The 20,684-nt window shown below is 39.4% G+C and overlaps 1 protein-coding gene across 7 annotated transcripts in view; it reads right to left on the reverse strand.

Annotated features, from left to right (window-relative positions):
- Window positions 1-20,259, reverse strand: part of TENM1 (teneurin transmembrane protein 1) — a 1,412,425-nt gene extending 1,392,166 nt beyond the window's left edge. For all 7 annotated transcript variants that reach the window (XM_050964456.1, XM_050964455.1, XM_050964457.1 and 4 more), the window contains exon 1: window positions 20,016-20,259. The gene's annotated coding sequence lies outside the window, so the exon portion shown is untranslated. The remainder of the gene's footprint in view (window positions 1-20,015) is intronic.
- Window positions 20,260-20,684: the final 425 nt, after the last annotated feature.

Below are 20,684 nucleotides of genomic sequence, written 5' to 3' on the forward strand. Positions count from 1 at the left end.
TTATTAAAAAACCCCATAAGATGTAAATGAAAAGCAAAAAATTAAATTGGAGAGATGCTGTACAACCATTAGTCATGTTTGACAGACACTGTGTTGATAGTATATCTATACATACATTCAGTGACTAATGTGACTCATAGTAACATCAACCCAGTGATTACTTATATGAAGGCTGGGAAATAAAAGGAATCGTGCAGGAGAAAATAAAGGAGTAACATAGATATCAAAATACTTATCTTCCCAATAATGCTGTTAACCTATTTAGCCACTGCACTATATTATCCAAATCCTTGGCATAAATTAGAGATGAAACATTTGGAGTTCTATGCTCACGCATTTAATTCCAAGCCGCATTGGCATTTGGCATAAAGTAACTGCTATTAAAAAGGTTTCAGAGTGGTAGCCATGTTAGTCTGTATGAACAAAAACAATGAGAAGTCCTTGTGGCACCTTAGAGACTCACGAATTTATTTGGGCATATGCTTTCATGGGCTAAAACCCACTTCATCAGATAGCCCACTTCCACTTTAATTGAATTGGCTTGTTAGCACTGACCCCCCCATTTGGTAAGGCAAATCCCATCTTTACATATGCTGTGTATTTATATCTCTCTATTGTATTTTCCACTCCGTGCATCTGATGAAGTGGGTTTTAGCCCACGAAAGCTTATGCCCAAATAAATTTGTTAGTCTCTAAGGTGCCACGAGGCCACCTCGTTGTTTTTGCTATTAAAAAATGCAACCGTTACAACATTTCCAAACAACATTGGTACATAAGATACCACCGTTAATAGCAAATCAAAGCATGGGGTAAATGAAGGTATCTCAGCTACCACTGAGCAGCAACTGTTGGCCAAAGATGACTCGCTTTTGAAACATCATTATAGATGAAATTTCTCTCACTCAACATTCCATTAAAAAATGTTAAGGCTGCCTGGTTAATGAAAGGGTACCTACTAAAGTAGACAGTTGTTAGGAAATGCCCAAGTTCAGAAGGCAAGGTAAATTTCATACAAAAGTGGACTATCCACCTAAGCATTATTTTTCAGAATCTGGACCTTAGTGCATGATTTCTGCCCATACATTTTCTTGTTAACCTGCAGCACAGCCATCTTTTGGTGCAATACAGGGCATGAGGCATTTAACTACAAAAGTAACTTGGCATCCCATGCATGAACATAGCCTCCTTTAGCTAGGCACTTTACAAACAAGAGAAGGAGTGTGAAAAAAGTGTTATTGCGTATGCTCAGATTTTTAAAGAGATTACAAAAGAAAAAAAGAGCTCTCTTTAAACAGCGCTATGGAAATTGCTCAGTGCCACTAATGGATAAAATCTCAAAGTACTGAGCATACTGAGTCTGTCCAGTTGTGAAACAAGGCTGCTTACAGAACAAAGGGAAAATCAGACAGTGCCAGCATATGCCAAAGGATGAGGACTGGTAAAACTGAAGAAAGACAGGGCCAGATCTGGCCCAGGTTATCTGCCAAAGGATACCGCAGATGTAATCATGAGTGTGCAGAGAATGTTTACTTTCCTAAAACAGTTGTACAATGGAAAGACCCCAAAGGCCAAAGCTGTTTGTTGCACAGACAAAATAAAGAAAAATATGCTAGATTTTCTTTTTTTAATTGTGGTCTGCAAAGGCAAGGTTGATTGCTTACTGGGACATTATAAAACAAATGCAATGGGCTTAATCAAACACACAAATCAAATCAGTTTTAGTGTATTTTGACACTTTGGTCTCTTGTAGGGAGATCCTGTAAAGACTGCCCTGAAATGCAGACCCCTACAGTGCAAATGTTGTTCAGAGAGTAACAACTCCACAGCTGCCAAAAGAGGCAGAGTTGGGGAAAATGAAGAGTCACAGAGTTATTACGAGGATACATTAATCAACTGAATGGTGCTCTCCTATTGCTCCTGTCAGGAAAAACAGGAAGACAGATTCATGTTCATCTTATACTTTCCCTGATAATTGCTGCTATGAAATATATAACTTCTCAACTTTGAAAGGATCTTATATCTAGGGCGAAGGTATTCTGAAGTGTACTTTCTCAGGTAAATTTAATTACAAATTTGGCATTTACCATGGTATCTGTGGTATCCCCATGCTAACGTTAGGGAATACAAATACTACTGTGGAGAAATCGTCAAGAATTTAGATGTTCAGAAGTAGAACATAGTGCCCAGAGGAGTTGTAAAAATAATGTGCACTTTTGGTTAGAAAAAAATAAATAAAAACTAACAAACAAAAAAAGTGCCAAAATATTGGCAGATTTGGAAGCAGTAAATGAACATGGATTTCATCCAGACATAAAGTCATAATCATCTTAGAGTGCAGCCAACTACAATACTGTACATCTGAACTGAGACAAATATTGGCAGATTTGGTCAGAGTTAAAATAGATGGCAAGATCTAATGGAAGGAGGTCACAACTGTCAATGCTAAATTCAGTAGTCTAAGCTACTACAATGTCACTGTAAAAGATGTTACCAACTGGTATTTCATATTACATTCTCATACATCAAAATATGGTAACTCTTAGGAAATGATGATTTACACAAGGGTCATCACTAGACATCTAATTCCTACTGCTGGAAGTTGTGATTCTGAGGAATTGGTTGCTTTAATTGGAGCTTGCTCCAAAAGACTATGCCTTGAAAAAGAAACCTTCTTACTGTTATTCCTTTGCCTCCAAAAATTCTGACTTCTTCAGGCAGAGTAGCTAAGAACCTGTCTGAAAGAGAGAACCACCAAATGTTACAAGTAGCAAAAACAAATGAGATATGGTTAACAATTCAAAGGGTGGCATCTGCTGGTGATTTTTCAGTACTGGAAATTGTAGGCATCTGTAGGGTTACGTTCATGCTAATAAAGTTTTTGTTGATGAAGACCAGGCTGCATTGTCACAACCTCCCTAGCAGAGGTTATGAAGTTTTTAAAAAGCAAATTAACTAAGGTAGTTATTATTAAATGTTTACACTGCAGTGGCACCAGGAGGCCACAATCAAATTTCGGAGCCCATTTTACTAGGCAATGTGTAAACACATACAAAGAGATGGCCACTTCTCTCAACAGCTTCTAATCTATGGTACGGGAGGGAGGAAGAACATAAAATTGTCTGCATTAGTGTAACAAGAGAGAGATTTGCATGCTTGAAAGTGCTCCAGGATACGAGAAATACTGACTAGCATTAACAAATGCGAGACAAGCAAGCAAAGCAGCACAGTGAAGCTGAGCATTGCCACTCCCTTCTGTACCAGCGACTCTGCTTCCTTTTATCTCCAAGGGAAATGAGTCACAAGAACAAACCAAGGGATGCAATGGCAATTAGTGTCACTTCTGTGGCCATTACTGCCTTTTTCTCCTCCTTCCAAGCCTCAGGGGCAGTATCTCAGCCTTCTCTCTTCTGGCTCTCAAACAACATGAATAAATTGCCATCACTAACTATGCATTTAAGAGAGAACACTCACTTATCACCTTCTGACAAATCCGAAAGAACCCAAGTCCTGCACAGAATAAAAGCAGCTCTTATAGTTGCACATATGTATCCTGATATAGAGTTGCTGAGCAGAGGTCACTTTTCATCTTTTAGGCGCTTTCAGTAATGAATGAGGTGCCTCAGAAAGGTCAAGGGAAAGTTCCCTCCGAAAGCTCTGGATGCCTCACTTTTGCATGCATGCATGTGTGCGTGTGTTCTCTCTGTCTCTCTCACACACACACACACACCTACCTTGAAGTGGCACAAAATTCTGCATTTCATCCCCCTTACAAATTCAAATATCTTAAAAAAATGCAAAGAGTTTGCTTCCCTGAATGGCGTTTTAAAGTCTGTAAAAGATTAAATGCATTTTGAAAGCATGTTGGCACATACCTGAAATTCTAGCAATAATCAAGCTCCATCTTTTTGCTTGCAGTTCTTTAATGTGCTTGTCTTTGGCTTCTCCTTTACAGTAGTGTGCTCTAGCATCACTATATAACACTAAGTACTTTTTGTTGAGGTGTGTTTGGCACTGGCAACTGGGGAATTTTGATGCCAAGTTCTGAGAGGGATTTTTTACAGCTGTTACATTTGCATCTATGACCAATAGCTTCCAATACCTGCTTATTGTAGCAGGTGTAAAACTGTCCCTGGAACTAGAATAAGGTCAGTCAGAACCAGCTTTACATTTTTGGGTGCCCATTAGAATACGTCTGAGTCTCTCAGTTGAACTTAATTTTTTGTCCCTCTTTGCAAATGTTGTGGCTTATACAGCTGTCATATTTTAAATTAACTGTATATTCTACATGCTAATACCAAAAACAATTACCTGGCAAAGTAGTAGGCCAGGAACTGCAGATTTCCAAAGTAGCACGCCGTATGTGAGATCAATTCAAGCAACAGTCTCTGTGAGATAAAGTTATGTCTGAGTTTGTCAGCTGCTACATTGTGTGACTCAAGCTACAGATTCTTAATTGAGAAGCACAGAACATACCTAGGAGACAAAGCCAGCGATTTCTGCAGGTGTGCAGAGGGGTAGCAGCTCTGAGAGGGTCATTTCAATTGCTGGGCCGCTGCTCTATCACTGCATTTTACAGCAAACTTTTTTACTGATATTGCAGACATGCTAAAAATGTATCCTTTCTAATCAAAGCCACTAACACTGCTTAGTTATTCTGCATGAAACATGATCAATTACTATATAATGCTGTAGATAGGAAGACTAGATATCGCCAACTTCAAAGAAGAATATTAAAGAGAATTTTGCAGAAGGAATGACAATTTTATGTTGGGGATTTTTCTCCTGCATCAGAAGGCTCGTTTTAGTTGCTACCATTCATCTCCCACTAAAGCAAACCATCAAAACAGTCTGGTTCCTGGCAATGGTTTTTCTGTATTTTATTTATTTATTTATTTAACGAGAGACTTTCTTTGTTACTTGCCTTGAACCATCATGGATGTCACATTATCATTGTAAAGGATTTATTTTCAGAGGGGGATGCACAAGGTTCCTTTGCCCAACAACAGGTGTTTTCATCTTATTTTCTGAATTGGAGTGGCTTGGAAAGTGCATAGAGAGAATTATTTGCCATTATAGCCTCCATTTTTAGAACAAAACTCATGTGCAAATGTAGTAATTTTGTGCACAAATTTCGCACAAGAAAAGACTACATTTAGAAATTTGGAATCAAGTGGTATTTCCGGTGAATAGTTCCCACATTTTCCTTTTCAGCCACCATTTAAAAAAAAAAAATCTCCCTGTAATTGGGTAGATTCTTGCTTGCCTGAACATTGTCTATTAACTAAGTTAGGTCCATAACTTGGTGAGAAAAGTGAAACACTGCCCCCCCCCCCCTTTGGTTATCTCATGCCAGCAAAAGAATTCTGTCAATAGGGCCTGAAGGACATCAGATCTGTATCTGGGCCTGAAGATTCTGAGCAATTGTTGAAATTCTAGTAATAGTAGCCTGCCTTAAAAGGGCAAGATTTATAGCCACAATTACCATATATTAGGATATGAGACACTGCAGTTATAGTCTTTTCTCTGTAAAGGGAGATATTCTAGGATACATGAGGTATTGCAGTAAGTGGGTATAAACAGGATCTTTCTGTACATAAATAGGAATATATAGCTAGATGCACTTCAGCTCAAGTCATCTTCGAGTGATGGAACAAAAGGACAGCTCTGGAAGTTATTGATCATACACTGGGTGTGGATCTCAAAGTGAAGCTGATCTTTAGTAACTATAAGGATCTGTTGTGAAAAGGCAAGAATTTGGAGTAAGTCTGAAAACTCTTTCTCACCACGGGATTTGAAAAAAGGTTGGGCTTCCACTCCGTGGTCCTCTGGCACTCTGTGTTGGCTTTTGGTTGCTCCAGTAGCACAAAGCCAGTGGATTCAGCCACAGAAGAATCCTCTGATAGCATAGAATTACCACAACAGCCCCTGAATGTGGAGTCACCAGGGGAGAGACAAGACCAGATCTCTCTTATGTCTTGGTGTTCTCCAGATGCCAGAACAATCCCTTGATGGGCATCGTAGGTAGCTTGAACATGTCAAAGAGACCGTCCGGTTGCTCTAATTTACACCATGACGAGATCAGCACCCCAATGGCCCCAGCACTAGGGGATTGCAAAAATGAGTTCAAGCTACCTATGTGCCCTCCCCACTGTAGCTGCACTGAATGCGTCTCAGCAGCATTTCAGCATCTGGCCCCACATCCTTAGCTAGTTAATATTCTGTAGGATTTTACTGACTATGACATTACCTTTTAAGATAAGTGATTTAATGTGTAACCTTCACCCTGGAGTGGCACTTATACAACGAGCAAGTCCTCATGCTCCTGCTTCTCCTCCATCCCTGTTTACCCCACCTTCTCCCTTCCCTGTTTTTTTTGTTTTGTTTTTCTTGCCACAGCCCTCATCCTGGTCTCTTCCTTGCATTTGTCTCTCTTCTCTGCTTATCTTAATTGGCTATTCAGACGCAGCACCTGCTCCCTAGGCATGCCCACTGATTTCACACCCTGGAGAAGACATACTGCTTTCTGAAGTACCAATTCAGTCCAGCAAGGGAGAAGTGGCCTGAACCGAACAGAGGCAAGAAATGAGTGTGTGTGTGTAATGGAAAAAAATATAAGGTGGAAAAACACGGATCTGGGGGCACAGGAAGGAATGAATATAGAATCAGAAATTTTATAGCACCTAATTTTATTCCTTATTAAGACAATGTTGCCAGTTAAATCAATGGGGATTTTTCATGAGTAAGGAGTTAAAGATTTGCTGGAAACGTGTATCTGTTCCATTTAGAATTATAAAAATATCATATGGCCCAGCTAGGATACAAAAACATACAGAACTTTGGTGTTTGGGTTTTTCTTAGACTGTCAGGACCAACTTAAAATTTTTGAATAATATTTGGAGCCAATCCAAAGTACCAGGAAAATTTGCTGCAATTAATTACTATTTTCCTTTGCAATTTAATTTATTGTCAGGCTTTAGGTGTAAATTACATTATGAGGTTATAACAACAAAGTCATTTTGCAGGTTGCTCTGTGTGTGTTAACAGTTAATCAACAACATTCTAACAATAAAAGGCAGTTTTGGTATCTTAATATTAACTTTGCCTAACTTCAATATCAAGATTCAGAGAGTTCATTTAAAATGTTTATTTTGACCATTTTTAAATGCTTATCTACTATATTTATATAGTGGGGTCCCGCAGATGTCTGTCCTGGGTTGAGGACTAGTCAATATTTTCATTAACGACTTGGAGAATAGGGATGATACCAAGCTGGGAAGGGTTGCAAACATTTTGGAGGACAGAATTAGAATTCAAAATGACCTTGACAAATTAGAGCTTTGGTCTGAAATCAACAAGGTGAAAATCAAACGCAAAGTGCCACAGTTAGAAAGCAAAAAATCAAATGCAAATTATAAATGGGAAATAACTGGGTAGGTAGTAGTACTACTAAAAAGAGCTGAGGGTTAGAGTGGATCACAACTTGAATATGAGTCAACAATGTGATCCAGTTGCAAACAAAGGCTAATATAATTCTGGGGCGTGTTAAGAGGCATATCACATGCAAGACATGGAAAATAATTGTCCTGCTCTACTTGGCACTGGTGAGGTCTCTCCTAGAGTGCTGTGTCCATTTCTGCACTACACTTTAGAAAAGATGTAGACTAACTGGAGAGTCAATAGGAGTGCAACAAAAATGATAAAAGCTTTAGAAAACCTGACTCCAGAGGAAAGGTTAAAAAAAACAACTGGTCATGTTTAGTTTTGAGCAAGGAAGAACTAAGGGAGGACCTGATTGCAGTTTTCAAATATGTTAAGGGAGATTTAGGTTAGTTATCAGAAAGAACGTTCTAATGATCAGGATAATTAGCTCTGGAATAGGCTTCCAAGGGAGACTGTGAAATCCACATTATTGGAGGTTTTTGAGAATAGGTTAAACAACATCTGCCAGGGATGGGCATGGGCGGTTGGTGACCCGGCCGTTGGGGGAGGCTAGCCCATGGCCCCTTCCCTTGTGCCCAAGGCCCCCCCACCCCTCCCCTTCTGACCCCCGTTCTCCCTCACTTTCTATCCCCCGCCCCACAGGAGACCAGAACATCCCCACTGCAGTCCCCAGCCTCACCACTGGGTGGCCAGGCGGTACAGCTGCAGCATCCCTAGCCCCGGTGCTCCGGGCAGCACTGCCACAGTGCCCCCAGCTCTAGTGCTCTGGGCAGCCAGCCCCAGAGCAACAGGTGGCGTGGCTTCAGTACCCCCAGCCATGGTGCGCCAGACAGCGCGGTCCAAACACCACCTGCCCTGAGTCTTTAGGGAGGCAGGCCAGCCAGCCAGGGCAGAGTGCTGGGAATTGCAGGATGGGATCTAGCCTGGGGGCAAAGTGTGGGCACGGTCATGCTAGGCTGTTTCAGAAGTTACAGCCTACCCCTGCCTACAATACCCACCGCCCATGTGGATGGGGGTAGGTTTATTTGGTCCTTCTTCAAGAGATTAGATGACTTCTTGAGGTCCCTTCCAGCCCTTCATTACTATGATTCTATGCTACCTCTCGCTGGAAGTGCAACTATCCAAATACCACAAGAATGGCTTTTCCATTCAGTGCAGTATATTTCAAATGTAAATGGTGCTAGGAAGTGGTTGGAATCTTACAAGAAGGCCTCGACAGACATTTCAAGATTGATTTCTGGAACGGAGCCTTTTGGTTAATCTCAATTATTCTCCTGTCCAACAGATCAAGGTGATAATTTTTTTCCTCTTCTCAAACACTTAGAGTGGCCTCAGACTCATAATGGCTAATGCAGCAATGGGAGCACATAGGGTCAAAACCAATAAACTGACTACAAAATAAGCAAGGCCATTGGGTTTCAGCCCCAGTATTTTGAATGGTAGGGGTAGTTCTAATTGTAGTATGCCTCATGGAAATTTGCTTGTTGCATTACAGCACTCAGAAACCTTAAAGGAAACAGTAAGAGTGGAAATTTGAAGACTGGAAGATGAAAAGCGTGGCGGATTCTTGAAAGCATAACTCAAAGTCTCAGTCTTTCCTTACAAATAAAGAAAGACATCTCTCATAGGTACATTAGATTTTTGTGATTGATGTAGTTACATTGAAAATCCATCCCAATCAAAAACCCAAGTATATTGCTTACATTTTGCTTCCTAACACGGGTTATTACAGCATCGCTATAGGTTTCCTTTAAAAGGTTTTTCTTCCAGGAAATACCCATTATCTCATTGAAACTGCAAGATGCAATTGGCAGGTAGAGCTGTAAGCCACTTGAATTATCACAAGCCATTTCTCACCCTCATTGGTTCCAGCATGGTAGTCGACACAGACTTGGTTAACAGAGCATTTAGGCTCCTGAGCCATGGGCAGGCACCTGATCTTGGTTTCTTCAACCCCTACCGTATCCACTTACTGTATCTGCAGGGCCTGACAATTTACTCACTTAGAAACTCACAACAATCTTTCATTATTTCCCTTGCTTAAAAAAAACTTGTCTCCACCAGTCTTATACTTCACTCTTTAATAAGTACAAACAAACAAACCTGTTATAGTCAGTGGCTGATTGCAAACCCTATTTAATCTTTCTCAGTGATAACAAAAATGAACTAACTCCAGCCTTGTGTTGGCCTGTCAGAGGGGCCTTGGCACAGTTCATCTTTGCATTCTGATAAGTTGGCACTGAAGGCTTCCTATGATGACTCTGAAATGAGTTTTTACAGCCAGGTTCAAGACCATTTTTACTCTCTGAAAAGCTGCTGAAAAGTCCATGGGCATGCATGCCACTTACCGACCACAGGCATAGCACAGTCTGTGTTTCCTTCTCACACATGGTGATCCACCTCAGTGCTGTGTACCCAACAACAAGAAGGAAGTTTAAGAACCCTGTAACAATGCAGTTACAAGTTAGTGTTCACACAGGACCTAACCTCACTGCCACAACCAGCATTAAAGTTTTGGATTGACCTCAGTTTTAATCTGACTGGGGAGACGTAGTCAGGTCCCATCTACACTAGTTATTGTAACTATGTTGCAGTCAGGATCCCTGATTCACTTACAGTGGCAATGTAAATGCAGACTCTATGGAATGTTTGGCACCTGCAAAGACTATGTATTCTGTGTGTCATTTTGATGCAAAAGAAACTTCTCCCATTCTTGTTCCACTAGTAAACTAGTTACATGCTTAGTGAAAACACAGCTTGGACATTTCACTTTCACATGGCCACTGGAAAACCATAGGATATATATTGAGGGATGAGCGAGCCAGCTGACAACATGAAAACTGACTGAAGCCTTTCCCCATCCCTTAAAATGATTTTTTGTGCCACTGAACGTTGCTACCTCTGCATTTCCTAGTGCATTCTGGTGGTATGGTAATTCAGCGTTAACTCCCTCTTTTCTTGCTGTTCCACTTTCTCGTTCTAGTTGAAATCAGAATCATATATGACAAAATAACTTGAGAATAGCTGTTCTCGTGCTCTCATTCAGCCCTATTGGAAATATTTCAAGAATGCCTGTCTTGGTGTGATTGCTAGATATCAGCAATCTGTTGGGTAATCACTGAAACTTTGGGTGCTTATCTGAGTACAGCTTCTGAACTTTGAGATTCACCCATCCTAAGTCAATCCTATTGCACATTTTTGTGGGAAGAATGTGATACACAGATGACTAGCAACAAACAAGGGAAGACTGGAGAGCAGAAGAGAAGGAAGTTTTTATTCTCTTGTCCAGGAAACTAAAACTCAGCCTAATTGTTTCTTTGGTTTATTTAAACACTTAAAACACTAAGAACTATTTTGCACTGTTTATCATCATCATCCTACTGAAGGATGCGAAAAGGACTTTTGGTTTCTATATCATACACACCCACCAGAACAGTGACTTATCCCAGGCAAGTCAGCAAATAGAATTTTTCAAGGCTGGAGTAAAGTTTCCTGTGTTAGGGGAGCAACTATTTTGTTCATCATTAATTCATGATGAAAATTCATCTCCACAAGAGGAAAGCCATTCTTCACTTCACTCTACAGGAGAAATCATGTTTACTGCTCTTCTGATGCTTCTTCATCAGGGAAAAAAAAACCCATCACTTCCTTTCTGACAAAGAAGTCAGTTGCCCAGTTCAGTTGCCTATAAGCTATCCCTTCTGCTCACGCATGTTTTTCTACTTTGCGTGGCACAGCTCCTTGGTGCCTCCTTCCCTGAAATGGCAATGAACATCCCAAGTCTCACTCCCTTGATGCTAACAAAAACTTTTTCCCCTCCAAACAAATGTTGCTTCAAAGAAATTTCAAAATTAAACAAGCTTTATGAAGCTCCAATAAACGTGATATTAACTGATGGCATACTAAAGAAATTGGCGGATTTCCCAGAGCATCTCTGAGGATTCACCTGAGTCTATTAGTAAATCTCTTTCAGTGTTAGAGAAATACCTAGAATGCCAGTTTTACAGACTGTATCAACATCTAATCTAAAGAACCTAATACTCTATCAGACAAGCACAGCCTTCTTATTTTAAATTTCCCTTGTTAGTTTCATTAAGTTATTCCAAAAGGGTGATAGAAAGAAATGCAATGCCAAATAGCTTAAAACAATTTAATGAGCCCCAAAAAACTCCTATAATTAATGCTATGGTTTCTTATTGAATATATATTTTTCAAAATAATTTTATATCACTACTCCATGCCAAAGAGTCTAAACTAACTTTCCAAACAAGCCCATGCATGAGGAAAGAATCTTTATCATTTTACAACAAAAAATATTTAATCAGGATTTTTAAGCATCTATACCAGTGCAGATGATGAAATGTACAATAAAAAAAGATCAACATCCATAAATGTGTTTCAAACCTCTCTTCTGAGACAGCTGTGGCGAACAAAGTGAACGTGTCACATTGCATCATCACGTACACTGGGGTGAGATCGTACATTCTAGTAGATAGTAGCATATTACACCAATTTGGCAAAGTGAAAATCTGTACACAAAGTGTAGGAAACAAACCTCCCCATTCGTTGGTTTATGTCTACTATAGGCTGCACCCAACCCTCTGCTTCCCTCCCTACCCAAAAAAAGAACTTGAATGCACCCAAATTTGCAGAATGTGGAAATCTGGATCCAGAGCCAAAAGTGACATTTTAGGACCGTGTCTAGTAAAAGTGACAGATTTCTATATTTACTCTCATTGGCTGGAATTCATTTGTGGTAGGAAAGGGCTACAAAGGGGGATCTAAGCAAAAGAGCAGTGCAGGGGGTATTGTGTACCTGCTATTCAGCATGAAAAGTGCTTTTGTATTGGTCTCACCACTGTGGATGCATGGGACCCACAGCAACAGATCCAATAGCCTCTACACCCTGCAAAACTGAGGAGGTGGCTACTATTCCAGTTGACAGGCTATGGAGGTGGGGAGGCAGAATAGGTCCGGATGGGTGTGTTGATTTTTACCTCCTCATCCCCTCTGCCTCCACCTGCATAGAGCGCAGTGCAGGTAGAATGTATTTCATATAGCATGTGCTTGTTTCATAAGTCAAAAGATTACTTCCCAAGCTGCCAATACTGCAGACGCAGCTGGAGTCTGAGAAGTCTCACTCTGCTCTCCCTGCCTGAACAGTACATCATCACCAGGAACAAATTCTGCAATCTAGCTGACAGTTTTGTTATTAATATGATTTCCGTTATTACTTATACGGCACCTACAGATGTGCTAGGCATTGTGTTGTTGCTGCATGAGGCAGAATAGATTCAATCTCACACTGCCATAGCTGTATTTGGTTTACATTGCTCAGAGCACCAAAAAACATGTTTGTGTTCGGCAAGTAAGCAGATGTGACTCACGGACACACAGGGAGCACCTGTTAAGGTGGTGTCATTCTTACACTGTTATTTATTGTTTCCCTCCCTCTACCATGAAGGTACAATACACAAAAGTAAAACTAGCCCATTCCTGGAGCACTGATAATCTAGAAGGTCCACACTTATTACAGCGCATGCTGAAAGGCCCATCTTCATGAGGTAGGAATATATATTTTTAATACCATGCCAGAGGCACATAGAATTCAAGGCAAACAATTCCCCCACTCCATCCTGTTCTTGTTATAAGTCTAAACAAATACAGCACAAGCCAGAATGCACTAGGAAATGCAGAGGTAGCAACGTTGACAGCATACTGTGGGATAGGCGAGGGGAATGTAACATTTACATTAAGGTATCAATCTCAGTTCTTGGGAGCATCACAGAAGTAGTTGGGGGGAGTTAAAGGGACTTCTCTGACTATAGTCATACTAGGAGAATTCTTCTGATTAACAGGCAGAAAGATACACATACAGCTGTGTTTCTGTGGAGTTGCAGAGACACCCAATGGCAAGTAATATGTCAACACTTTAATAGTGGTGGTAATTCAGCTTTAAATAATTGAATTTTGGTATCCATTGCAATAAAAATTCAACAAACACGCAAGGAGCTCAGTAACATGCAATTCCCTTGTCATTCTGCAAGAATTATGTTCACTTATGTAAAATGTTAAACCTAGGTGATTATTTTCTATCAATACACCCAAGACCATATTAAATTACAAGTATATTAGTGTCTGAAGGGCAGATCCTGCTACCCTTATTTATGCTGCATAGCACCTTACTCTGTGTGCAGTCTCAATCTCAGCAGGACTGCTGGCAAATAATACATTAGTCAATCATCAGAAGTCATCAGAGCCCCAGCCTATGTGAACTACGCTTTGGCTGTTCTATACAAGTATTTTTTTTTCCTGTCACTAGAAAACAGCAGCCTGTCATTTCTGCAGATCCAAAGACCTGATTCTGTTATGCATAGACTGTTGAATCCACTTTGCCTATGAATCTGACTGGTGTTTTCCAGGCAGGCCTAGGTAAGTGTGCCACCCATTCCAGATTTTTATGATTAGCCTTCTACTTGCAAATGCCTAATGGCAATGTTTCAATGTGTGTAATTTATGCAAGAAAAACGTATCCATTAAATACTAGTAATTTTAGATAGAAAACAGTGAAAGAAAGATATTTATCATGAAGAATTCTGCTTCACCTTTACGGCCTCTCTCCAAAGGTGTTTTTATTCTTCTCTTGATGTCTGCATCTAACTCCAATTAACACTGAAGCAAGCACGATGCACACAAAGAGAACATATACCGAATGATTTGAGCACTTCAGAAGGACAATTTTCTTTCCTGGCTTTCTATTGCATACATTTGCTTCTTTACTGGTGACGACATACATTTGCTATGCATCTTATGCATTATACTGAGCACAATGATTCTGCAAGGTTACCTCTGATGAATTACTTCACAGATGACGTTATCTGAAGAGATACTTCAAAACAAAATATAAATATTCAGTGTGACAATCTTGATCTCTTGTACCAAATTAATGCAATATTTTAAAAAAACAACCTAGAACCCCTCTCCCTCCCATCTCTATCTTCCATGTGCAAAAAAAAACAGTTACCGGTATTTCGTGGACCACTTTTGATGACTAGGACTGGAAGAAAAACTTGAGCTGTAAGATTCTTTTAAAAAAGGAATTAAAAAAGGAACCACGTGCTCTAGTCCACCTTAGGATACAAGATCACACTGTCTTCATAAATGCACGCTAAATTATATTGACAAGCCTTTCTGCTTGTTCACCTCCAATACTTAGATGATAATTCTATTTGGGGTTTTTTGTTTTTTAATTTCTGTACCAGGTAAGAGTCAAACTAAAGACTAATGGAAGTGACTGCCCAATTTATACTGAGTTACGCCAAATTGTATTTTTCCCTTTTTGTTTTTCCTGCACAGAATGTAAGTGCACTGTATCTAGCACTCATTAGATACTGACCTAAATCCATCTCTCTTCATTTCATTGTAACATGGCATATTTTCTGATGGTTCTAATCAGCCTAGTGGAGCTGCACACCTCAATTCCATTAGCTAAAAAGTTAACACACCCACACTTACACCCTGAGCTATTGACTTTTTTTGTATTATAAGAAAAGAGTATTATTTATTCCAATTCTCCCCCTTGTGGTCCTTGAAAAATGAGGCTGAATGAAACACAGCACTAAAACATATTAAACTAGGAGCCCACTTAGACTCCAATTTATTTTCTGGATCTCACCATTATATCATACCCTCACGTGTCCAATGTCTTTTGGGGCTCTGGACATGCTGAGACATAACGGGATGTCCAAAATGTCCTGGGATGTTATTTTATTTTATTTTTAATTCCCTCCACCTGGAGGACAGCCTCCATCAGGGGGCTCTAAGATCAATATTTGGGATTGTCTGGTTGCATACTCTTTCACTCTGTTTGGATTCAGTATTATGATTTCATTTAAGCAATAAAATGATCAGAAATAATCTCTGACTAATTGCATCACGTATAAAATGTTATAAGAAGATAAAGAGATGCAGGTCCAGGGTAACACAATGCAGGCTAATGTTTATTATTTTCAACTATATATATATATTGCAAATCCAGCCTGGATGCCACTGTTTTTTCCCCTACTGAAGAAGCATTAATTGGGCAAAATTCAGTTGTTAACTACTCTCTAGATGCTAAACAAAGTGGGTGGGTGGGGGGAGAGGGAGACAGATAAAAGAGAACATATGCCACATAGAAGACAAATAGAGTAAGAGCAATAGCCACTGCAAAATTTGCTACTGGTGCATTAGTTAACAGTCACTTTGTTAGAGCATTAATGGTCCACAGTGAGCTAACAAACCAGCAGTTAATTGCTAGTAATGACTGGTTTCTTGGGGATTATTGACTAAATAAATCTCAAAAGTTGTGCTGGTAAGTAACTTGCTATTTCTTTCAAGTTGGCAACATAGCTCAGCATTAAGCAGCTACAATATTAACTCTGAACTTGATTCTACACACAAAGCAAAATATCAGCATCATTGGTCATCAAGGTTCCATCTTGAAAAATTATTATTTAACATCTGGAAGGTTAAGGAAAAGCCAGACCAATATTTTTTGTTTTCTAGCCGCTTAAGAAGGAACATACCTCTAAACATGGACATATCTGTTGCCCCCCTCAAAAAAAGGGAGGGACAGTCTTTTCCTACCATCACACAGCATTGGATTGTTATGGAATCATCATTCCTCCATGTGCAGAGTAATGAGCTATTAGGCTGTCCATTTATTGTTTTGATTTCAAAAACAAAGATCTTATGAAAATCTATCTAAAGCGAGATCAAGAGATAATGGCCTCTTGGGAGACACATAATAATTCCTATTTATACCAAAGCTTTGTAGCTCATACTTTTTGTTGTTATAACCTTTATGCTATGGTTAAACATATATTGTATCTTCTGGTCAGTTTTATCTCAGGAGAGAGTCGAAGGGAAGGAAGAAATACTATTTGCTTGTACATTTGCTTGAACCTTACATATGCACATTGCAGCAAATATGATCTTCAAAATGGATCTAACCCTCACTCACCTTAGCAGCAGCTGAGCTATCAGGCTCAATGCCACAGGGCAGGATAGCTCAGAGCTCTGGTACAAAGTCCCATGACAGAGTGACCAAAATTGATTACTGCATAACAACTGTGTGGTGGACCAGAAGACATGAGTTAGTCAGTCATTTCAGCTGTATTCAGATTGTTGCCCATGTAAGAAAACCCCCTTACAAAAAGGGTGCTAACAGTGACAAGGGGGAGGGATATAACTCAGTGGATTGAGCATTGGCCTGCTAAACCCAGGATTGCGAGTTCAATCCTTGAGGGGGCCACTTAGGTATCTGGGGCAAAATCAGTGCTTGGTCCTGCTAATGAAGGCAGGGGGCTGGACTCAATGACCTTTCAAGGTCCCTTCCAGTTCTAGGAGGTAGGTATATCTCCAATTATTTATTAAAACAAAGATGAAAATTCAGGGACTGAACGGGCCACAAAGATTGAACTACTCTTAAAGGCCTTTCTCCTGTATAGAGATCTGCTAGCATGCACCCCCACAGTCATGAAGAGTCTCATTAAAGGCAATGGGATGCACATAGGTCCACGCACTAGCAGAGCCCAATGCACATTCAAATCTTACTCTCTAAAGATGGTCTCTTGCAGCTCAGGGTTGAAACACTGTGGAAGGACAATATGAAGAAGCTTGCATGTCTCAAACCTGTTGTATAAATGAATAAAGAATTTGAGCCTCCAAGGATTATAATGTTCACCCAGCACCTTTCAGTAGCACACACTATCATCAATGTAAAAATCAACACACACACTGTTTTAAAGTCACATTCATAAGTTACAAACAGAAAAAAAAAAGTTGCACAGATTTTAGTACTACCAGGAATGGGGGAAAGGTTTAAAACACTGGAATACAATCGTTAGAAGAGCAATAAAATGAAACAGGAAATATTTCTACAAGTTGTCATCTTGCAAAGTCTGTTACCCTCTTTAGAAGATGAAATCCACATGAATAGTTGACTTAAAGGTTTATCATTTCTCTATTAATTAAAACAAGGTGCTTCAGTCTTTGTAATGTCTAATGTGCACTGCGTGTTAACAAGATTTTGAAATATGTAAATGTCACCATTCATCTAAGGATCTAAACATTTCACAAACATTAAACATCACAAGCACTGCAAAAATAGGCAAACACTCATTTTACAGATAGGTAAACTGAGGCACAGAAAAGTTAAATGACACACCAAGTCAGCAGCAGATTTGAAAAGAAAACAAACATCCTGATACCTGATTCTCTAAACACACCCTCCTTTTAGAGATGGCAAATGTGCCATATCAGTGACTCTTTGTAACTCAGATGGTTAGACAAAAACAAAATTATATAAACCAAGTTAATTTTCTGACTCCATTAACTTTTCTGGGATCATGTTAGGGATGAATGTCTCCTTAGGGAAATCTTAGAATCTTTACAGGAACAAGTGTGCACACCTTGCAGATAAGAAACAAAATTTGAATTTGCTTAAAATTGTACACCAAATTTGTATTTATGACATGTTTCCACGTCACCATGTTTCTTGCTATTTTTCTCAATGCCCTTAAATTAATAACTCCATTGAGCATGACATCTCATAAATATTTATCTCTGCGAAAACAGAAGACATGTTCTTACTTTCTTTATCATGTTCTTCTAGCAGCAACACATACCAAAGGAGTCAGAACTTCAGTGGTCAATTTTCTGTTTCAGGTTTCCTTCCAGTTGTGTATCATAACAGGTTGACTGAAAACCGAGTACTTCTAAACAACGGAGAAACCTCCAAGAAGCTGGACTTCTCTGTGTCCCTCAAATGACAGTTCAGTAAAAAATAAGGCATGGAGGATAAAACTCCTTTCATGTGGTATCAGGGCTCTTAAATTGAGACTGTTCAGGGAGCTCATTGGACCTAATTGACTTCACTTGGGCTGAATAATATGCAAATATTTGTAAATTCCATATCATTGATTTACTATCAGGCATAATTATAAATTCTGAACATTGTGTTTTCCCCGGGACATTTAACATGCCAAAAGACTAAAAAAAGATATAATAATACAAAATACACTCATTTTCTTTCAACAGAATTTTTCCCCACCGCAAATAAAACACAATGCATCTTTATGAAAGTATTTATGCTGATGATATTTTTCTAGATATTAAATAAAGCAGTCAGAAGATGCAAAAGGTCGTATGGATGCCATCAGAAGCCTAGGCACAGAATTATGTCTAATATTAACTCATGCTGAACATCTGTGAAATTAGTGGGCCTAAGCACTGAATGCTTTGAAGAACACAGGTTTTCTAATTCTGTTATAGGAAGGTAAAGCGGATACCTCGTATTCTTGCTCACACGTTTTTGCCTTCAAAAGAGATTTTTGCTTTATCCTAACAGAATTCACCAGTCACAAGAGTCTGATATTACAGACAAAGCCATGATAAGACTGTAAAAGTTTGCCTAAGACCCAACCGCTACTTAAAAAAAGACCGTAACTTAAATTTAGCGTTAAACAACAAAACTTTAAAAGGATCAACTCTTTTGGTAAACATCATGATAGCTCTTGCAGACGAACTTAGGCTCTGAGAAAATCTAATAGCCATGAATTTTTAAAAAAGCATATCCTACTGTCAAATTCATGTTTTTTAATAAGAAACCTAAGTCACATGACCATCGCAACGTGAAAAGGTTATGTGAATGTCAAGTAAAGGTTAATTCATTTGATTCAACAAAAACATAAAATGTCAAGTAGAAAGTTGTGAACAGAAGGATCTCAAATCAGGTTAGTAGGGCTTTTGTTTTTGTATTTTTTTTTTACATTGGTGAGAGTAAAGGCAGAAAAAAAGAGCATCCCCAAAACTCAGTGTTCCATCCCATTCCACACCCTCTTCCCAAACCTTGCAGAGGTCTTCCTGTATTCTAACAGCCTTTCAGCAAGTAATTCTGGAAAGTAGTATTGCCAGCAGTTCAATTCAAGGCTCACAATTATTTTTATTGTTCATTATTTAGTGGCAGAGTATCAATCTACAACAGAAGACATGTCTGCAACAGAAAAGTTTATAAAAACTCTTGATGAAATATGCATGAGTGACTACGAAAATGTAATAGTACATTAAATGTCGGAATAACTCTGAATACACTCAAGCCTATTTGCTTACTTTAGAGCACACAATGAATTTATGGTAATAAGTTTGGGACAGTAGTACATCAGTGTTGCTAAATATGCAGAGCAGCTGTTTCTGTTGTTATAAAATGGCTAATTTTTACTCATTTGTGACATGGGTTCATATATGGGTAACAGCTGCAGTTTCGACCAGCTGCATCCTGATGCTAAATGCACACATCTAAGCAGTTAGATGGAAGTCTAGATTGCCTTACTTTACAGCACTAAGTATTAGTGCCTTTCCAAGAAATACCCTGAAGGTCATTGACAATTAAGGCTCCCCACGGTCCCTTTCACTCAGGGAATGGTGGCTAACAGACACAAGGTCTCCAGAAGTCAGCCACAGTATTGTAACATAGCAAGTACTATAGTAACTGAGCTGCATGAATTAAAGAGGATGCTGAAAGGGCTTCCTACCTGGTACAAGTTGCTACTTCCCCTCACAGCCTGGAACCCTAGATGCTGGCTCTTCTCCTTAATTGCTGAGATAACACGGTTTTCTCTAGTAAGAAGTGGAAAAAAAATAAGAAAAGGTTCTATTGGCTGCTGCCTTCTCCTTAAAAAGGTTACTTCAAATGCCTCTCTCTCTCTCTCTCTCACTCTATTTATTTTCTCTCCCTCCCAGAAGAGCAGTTTAGAGGGAGAGTAACGGAGTGTTTATCCTGGCTCTGAGGATGCACGCTTGTGCGATAACTGCTTGCTCCCTGCAGTATAGCTGGCATGATGTGATGTGCATACTAAAGCAGTTTGCATTAGGCAAGGCTTAGCAGAGCCAGCTTCCCAGTTTCCACCTTCTATATCACAGAGCACGCTTGCTTTTTAGAAAACAGTGGGGCTGTAATGACACAAGAAGACAGAGCCCTGGTTTAAATATAACTGCATTTTCTTTGGGGATAGTGTTTAAGCACAGGGCTATATTTAATCCCAACTGCCCTGTGCAAACATAAAAGAAACTAGTTTATAATTATAAATAAAAATACCATACAGTCACATGAATGTGTGAAGACTCCACATTATCTGCTATTGTATGACAGATCACACTAAAAGGAAAAAAAACTAATGAGACATCCCCAGTGAGGAAACATT

Source organism: Gopherus flavomarginatus, chromosome 8 (genome assembly GCF_025201925.1).
Source record: "Gopherus flavomarginatus isolate rGopFla2 chromosome 8, rGopFla2.mat.asm, whole genome shotgun sequence".
Classification (NCBI taxonomy): Eukaryota; Metazoa; Chordata; order Testudines; family Testudinidae; genus Gopherus; species Gopherus flavomarginatus.